Source organism: Otolemur garnettii, unplaced genomic scaffold (assembly GCF_000181295.1).
Source record: "Otolemur garnettii isolate 467f Iridium unplaced genomic scaffold, OtoGar3 scaffold00006, whole genome shotgun sequence".
In the NCBI taxonomy this organism is placed as follows: domain Eukaryota; kingdom Metazoa; phylum Chordata; class Mammalia; order Primates; family Galagidae; genus Otolemur; species Otolemur garnettii.
The window spans coordinates 25,384,813-25,392,461 of NW_003852401.1; positions in this window are offsets into that span (position 1 = coordinate 25,384,813).

A 7,649-nucleotide genomic window follows, 5' to 3' on the forward strand; every position below is an offset into this window, starting at 1 on the left:
GGAGCTGCCCTGCCTTCCTGTGGCTAAATGGAAGGCCCTTCTCCAGGCTCAGGAGAATAGAAAACAACAGGCAGTGAGGCAGGGTACAACCTTGAGGTTCCTGGAGTCCAGAGAGAAAAACATGGCTTGACCTTGGGTGAGGCCCTTCAGCTCAGAAAAATTGATTCATCCCAAATCTTTCAGAATATATTGACGGGGCAGAAAGAGAACAACTTTAAATAGTCCCTAAGTGGTCTCCAAAGACCTCATGACACAAGTAGCGAGACCAAAATCAGAGTTCAGCAATTTGGTCACATTGCTCATTTGGTTTGCTTTCAAACGAGCATGGGTTGGCTGTTTCAGAGAAGAGGAAATTTACAACTCGAAATCTGTCTAACACCAAATTTGGCTGGATGAGTACAATTTACTGAGATGCACATCCTATGCCAGGATATAGGTGATTTTAGATCAACTGGGCAATGCCTTCCAGCCCTGCACAGAAGACACCCACCATCCATTACAAGAAAATAAACATTACCACACTCCAGAAGCCAGTTACACGTCACTGATTACAACTCATTCTTCTTCTGTAGAGGTAACCAGCATATCAAAAGCTTATAATGTATGGTGTTTACCTATAATACTGTGCAGGCATTCCTACACATAAATTCCATACATTCCCAGTATGTAGTTGTCTATATGTGAACTTTATAATCATGGAATTATAGTAATATTTTCTTTTATAGTGACTTTCTTTTTATTCAATGTTACCTTTGTGAAATTGGTTCCTGTTGATACACATAAATTTTCTTTCAGGCTCAGTGCCTGTAGCTTAGCAGCTAGGGTGCCAGCCACATACACCTGGGCAGGTTCAAATTCAGCCCAGGCCTGCCAAACAATGACAACAACAAAAAAAAAACAGCCTAGTGTTATGGCAGGCACCTGTAGTCCCAGCTACGTGGGAGGCTGAGGCAAGAGAATTGCTTAAGCCCAAGAGTTTGAGGCTGCTATGAGCTGTGACACCACAGCATTCTACCCAGGGTGACATAGTGAGACTGTGTCTCAAAAAAAAAAGTGTTCTTTGATATTCACTGCTACATAAGATTCTGGTGTATGAGGATATACATCTTTTTATTGATGAACAACTGTTATATATATATATTATATATTATTTGTGTATATAAATTATGTAAATATGTGTTATATATTTTTGTTCATAATAAAAAATGCTATTATGTATATCCCTGTCTCCTATTGCACACGTGCAAGCTTTCCTCCATACCTGATCATGGAATTGGTAGTTCACAGGACATGCTCATGGTGCAACATTGCCAAACTCATTTCTAAAGTGGTTATACCAATTTCCATACTTAAAAGCAGTGGAAAAGAATTCCTGTATCTCTAGATTCTCAGTAACACTTGATATTGTCTGAAAATTGAGTTTGAAATAATAGGTTTTAATCTGCATTTCTCTGACTAGTACTGAAACTGACCATCATGCCATTTGTCATGTGACATTGATCCTATAAAATTGCTTTTATTTCATTTGCTCATTTTTCTATAGTGTTGTTTCTCTTCTTTATTGACTAGTATGAATTTGTGTATTCTAGATAATATTTTCACCCAATTCATGCTGTATTTTAACGAACAGAAATTTTTAATTGTAGAATAACCAATATTCCTTTTTATGGATTATGCTTTTGTGTCTTAAGTAATCCATCTCTATGCTGACATCACAATGATTCTTTCCTATATTAATTTGAAAATATGTGATAGTCTATGTTAAAGTCTATAGTCTTTAAGGTACCTGAAATTAATTTTTATATATTATGTGATGTAGGAGTCAAATTTATTTTCCAAATAGATAGCCAATTGTCTCTATAGTATTAAAAATGCACTTTTTCTTTTACTCTGCCAAATAATCATAAATTTCATATACTCATGGGTCCATTTCTGATCTCTCTATTCTATTTAAGAACAGAATCTGATCTTTCTATTCTATTTTCTACCCCTGTGCCAATAACTACCTATGGTGTAGAGCAAATCAAAGGGAAGTAGAGGGTAGTATTTTCACAGGAGCAATAGAAAGAATGACAGCTAATCTAAAAGGGACACTGGAGGCAAAGAGACAGGAAATTATGCCCAGGTATGATTTTCTTCCTAGTTTTCTTGTTTGGGAATTGTAGTACTTCTTGAACCTGTAGCGTGAGGTCTTTTGTCAGCTTTGGAAAATTCTCAGTCATTCTCCAAATACTGCTCCTGCCAGGTTCTCTCTTACAAACTTTTGTTGGTCATTTTCATTCTATCTGATATGTCTCTTATCTCCTTTCTATAATTGTCCATGCCCATCCTCTTCAATTTCATGATTAAGTAGAGTTATTTTATTCTGATCTATCTTCCAGTTTGGTCTTTCTGCTATGTCTATTCTGATGTGAAATCCATCCAATGAGTTCTCAAATTTAATATTGGATTTGCCCATTTTAGAAATTTCATTTGATGCCTTCATTTTGTCAGTTATTTTAAAGCCTCTTTCTGATAATTCTAATAACTGGACCTCCCTATGTAGTCTGCTTGCATTATATTTTTTTTCTCTTATTACTTGTTACGGTTTTGTCTTTTTATATACCCAATTATTTTTGATAGCACGCCCAATATTTTGTAGGACAAATTTCAGAACCAATGTGGTACTCTGGATGATGATATTATCCCCCAGAGAAGATTTTATTTTGTACTTAATTTTGCAGACAGTTCAGATAAGGGCATTCAATCAGGATTAAGCTAATTCACACAGTAGTTCTGTGAGAACTTGTCTAGTTCAGGTTTACTCTTACTCCTAGTATGTAGTCCTTTGGGGTTCTAACCAAAAGCTTAGAGCATTTAACAGAACACACCTTCTCCACGGGCCTGGAGCCCCGCCTTTTATCCCTTCAGCACTCTGAGACTGCCAGAAGCTCTGGTCAGCCTTGAATCTCTCTGAATCTCTTGGATTTCAGGATCTGTTGGTATCTCAAGATGGAAAGCAATCCTCAAATGCTAAGGTCACTTCTCTTGTGGCTTCTCGTGTAATCCAGGTCCTTGCCCTGAAAATTTCACTGCTTACATACATCTGTGCATCTTTAAACACTTACTTTTTATATGTTGTCCAGGTTTTCTGTGAGGGTTGGCCTGAGACACCCTGGTCAGTCATTACTGAAAGCAAAACTCTGGTATTTAGATTATTTTGTCTTATTATGAAGGTCTTTTTTTTCTTTCTTTTTTGTTTTTGTATTACATGAGTATACATGTTTATTAAAACTCTTCAAATTGTACTATTAGAATTGTTACATTTCATGGCATGTGAATTTTGCCTTGACTGACAAAATATACAACTACTACACACCTCTTAAAATATTTTAAAATAAACCAATACCAGATGAAGGCCATATTTTGAAAACTAGTTTTCAAATGGAGTTGGTATATGGAAATGTGGTTTATTTTATTAAATTGGTTTTCATATCTAGCAATATCATCAAACTCCCTTGGTAATTCTAGTCATTTGTTTATAAATTAATTAGGATTTTCTAAACTAATCCAGCACATCTGTAAATGATAGTTTTATTTCTTCCTTTCTAATGCTTATATATGTTTAATTTATCTTTCTTGTCTTACATGTTGATTTGGAATTATAATACAATTGAATAGCAGTGGTGATCAAGGCAACCTTATCTTGTTCACAATTTTAAAGATAATGTTTTCAGGTGGATGCATTATGCTCCCTGATTCAAAATACATTGCAAAGCTACAGTAATCAAAACAGCATGGCACTGGCCTAAAAACAGACACATTGACCAGTGCCATAGGATAGAGAGCCCAGAAATACACACACATATTTATGGTCAATAAATTTTCAACAACATTGCCAAGGACACACAATGGGCAAAGAAAAGTCTCTTCAATAAATAGTGTTGGGGAAAATGGCTACCCACGCTTTGGAAAAATGAAACTGGATTCTTATACACAAATCAACTCAAAATGGATTAAAGATTTCAATATAAGACCTGAAACTGTAAAACTACTTGAAGAAAATAGGAAATAAAGCTGTATAACCTTGGTCTAGGCAATGATCTTTTAGATATGATCCTGATAGATAACAAAAGCAAAAATAGGCAAGAGAGATGGTATCAAGCTAAAAATCTTCACACAGCATAGGAAACATTTAACAAAGTGAATAGACCACCCAGAGAGAGAGAAAATGTTTACAAATCACATATCTGGTGAGGAGCTAATATCAAAATATATAAGGAATTCAAACTACTTGATAGCATGAAAACAAGTAATTCAATTATAGAATAAGTAAAGGAACTAAATAGACCTTTCTCAAAAGGAGACATATAAATGGCAAACAAATCTATGAAAAACTGTTCAGTGTCACTAATCATTAGGAAAATGTAGATCAAAACCACAATAAGATATTACCTCATACCTATTAGAATAGCTATTACCAAAAAGAGAAATATAAATGTTGGTGAGAATATGGAGAAAATGGAAGCCTTGTACACTGTTCATGGGAATGATTAGCACAGCTATTATGGAAAATGGTAAGGGGGTTCCTCAAAGAACTGAAAATAGAACTACTATATGATCCAACAAACTCACTTCTAGATATATGTCCAAATGGATTGAAATCAGTGTGTCAGAGAGATCTCTCCACTGCCATGTTCACTGAATCATTTTTCACAACAGTCAAGATATGAAATTGGTCTAAGTGCCCATCCACAAATATATAGATAAAGAATATGTGGTACATATATACAATGAAATACTATTCAGCTATAAAGAAAGGAAATTCTATCAATTGCAACAACATGAATAAACTGAAAGGATGTTATACTAAGTGAAATAACCCAAGCACAAAAAGAAAAATACTATATGATCTCATTTATATGTGGGAATCTAAAAAACTTGAACTCATATAAAGTAGAAAGATGAGATGGGGGAGGATGGGGAGAAGGGGAGGTTGACCAGAGGATACAAAATTTGACTGTATCCAATAGCAATTATTATTTATTTCATATTAGCTAAGTGTAAATTTCAAAGGTGTCATCACAAAACAAGATTGATTCAATCATCCCACATTTGTATACATATATCAAAATGTCAGATTGTACCCTATAAATGTATATAATTGTGATTGTCAATTTAAAATAATATTAATAAAAGATAATACTTTCTAATGTTTTCCATCAACTCTGATGTTTGTTGAAAGTAATTTCTATGACGCCCTTTATCAAGATACAGAAATCGTGTTACAGTCCTAATTGGCTAAAACTGGATATGCAGAGCCCAAATTGGCTCAGGTGTGTGGGAGACTCAGGGTACACCACCTTTGTCAACATGTGACTGTTCTCAAAATTCCAAGGCAATGTTCATTTTCTTGGTGGAAAAAGCAAGTTGCAGGAGTTTCCCACCTTACCATTAGGGAGGAGGCCTATATTCCAGATACCTTATTATGACCAATTTTTGCCTCTTGGGCCCCAAAGCAACATTAGTATATATAAGTTTCTTTTTCCCAACCCTTTTTGGAATCTGCTAACATTTTATGTAAGAAAGTTCTTTCTAAAGTCTATTCTCTATTCTGATCTCCTGGTAAAAGAGAACTACTAATCACCTTTCATACAAAAGGCCTTTTTCTGTATTTGAAAAATGCTAAGTTCTCTCCCTAGTCTTACTTTTAGCATAGTAAATAAGGGCACCCTCTTTTGTTTTTCTTCATGACTGATATTTATTAATGTCCCCTGAAAAGATCCAAAGTTCATCATAACTGCAGCTCCGTCTCAGCATCCTGCCTTGGGCGATACCATCCCAACCAATATCAAGCGCCAGAGAAGGCTGCGTTGTGGCTTCCCGCTCCTTGGCATTTCAGACGCTCTGATTTCTCTGCCTTTTTAACCACAGTTCTCCGTTGCCAAATCATCCTTCGCTTGCGGTTCGCTTTGACCTCTGGATACGTGTCTGATGTGGTCGGACTGATGTCCTCTGAGAACAGCAGGACCTTAACACCTGTCTGCACTTCCTCTGCTCACGTCCTGGCCACTTAACATTTCAGTCCTCACCAGCTCCAGGATGTCAGCAAGCAGTCTTGAGCGATCCCCCGCCACTGGCAGATGGAATTGGGATGTCTTACACTGACTCTTCTAAGCCACTAACAAACGTGTTAAGTAGTACCATGTCAGGGGCCTACTCTTTCAGAACTCAGTAAAGCATAAAGCAACACTCCCACACTCCCACGGAGCACCCTCCGCCTAAATCAGGGGCTTCTCAACCCTAGATGCATATTACAGTGCTTTTAAAAAGGCCAATTCTTGGACCTTGCTCCAGAAGAATCTGATTTGGGGCTGGGGTGGGGCAGCACGGGAGATTTGATGTCAGCCAGGGTCAAGACTGGGCATCTTTACCCTTAGGACACATGTGGTGCTACAGGCCAGTTCCTTTTAGCACAGTAGTTCCCAAACTTTGCTGTGCACAAAACACCTGGGAATCTTCTTAAAATTAATACTTCGATTCAGTAGGTCTTAGACGAGGACTGAGATTCACGTTTCTAACCAGCTTCCATTGGATGCTGACACCTCGGACAGCATTCTGAGCAGCTGGAGAGCTGAGACCAATGCTGAGTGTTCTGATCACTGCTGAGCAGCCTGTTCTAAACTACATGAAGCTTGAACATGCTCGATCAAGTCTCTTTTAAGCCTAACCTTGACACCCTGAAATTATTTCTGTAATATTCTCAGCCTTTGCCAAGGTCTATGAGTTCACTCACGGTTGTTGGGTTTTTTGATGCACATATTTATATGATGTGGTTTCCAGGGTTTGTCATATGAGAAAGCCTGTGACTCTGGGTTTCTAACCACTATCTTGCATCATCTGCCAGTAGCTACTGGTGTCTCTCTGTCCTGTGATGTGGATTTTGGCCATGAAACCTTCCTCTTTGAGATTTTCTGGGTACTCTGGATGGAAATGTATCCCAACCAGTATCAGTGGCCTTGTATGCACATACCACTTACACACACCTGAATATGAGCATTTTACATGCAGATACTTGCCTCACCTGGCGTCTGCTCCCCCTAGGATTTTACAGTTTCAGGAAAGTGAAAAGTAGCTGTTCTTCTCTTCACAAGAAGATTAGGACCCCAGGTATGAAGGGACACTGTACAAGAGCCTCCACCTGTGCTCTGCCAGTTTTGAATTCTGTTAGAGATACTCCTCTATACACCTTGGTTGAAGTCACCCTAGTGTTGAAGTCATTCTCCTGCGCAATGCCACTGTCATCTGGCTTCAGGGATGTGCAGTTGGAGTTGCAGTTAGCATACTTGGGTGTGTCTTGGCATTTCTATAAACAGGGTTATGACAGCCTCCTTGGGGAACCCAAAAATCTTTAAAGAAAGCAGCTCAGTCACTTAGCAGTTATGTGATCTTGACAAGTTATTTGCTCAGCACTTTATTTTCTTTATCTGGAAAAATGGTGCTAACTATACCTACCCTGTAGGGAGACTGTAAAACTTAAATGACATGTACATGAAATACTTGCACAGTGCCTGGTACCAAACACAGACTCAATCAAGGTTAGTATCCTACATCAGAAGTCTCAGTGAGTCCTAGCTTGAGTATTTCAAGTCTTTTTTTTTTTTTTTTTT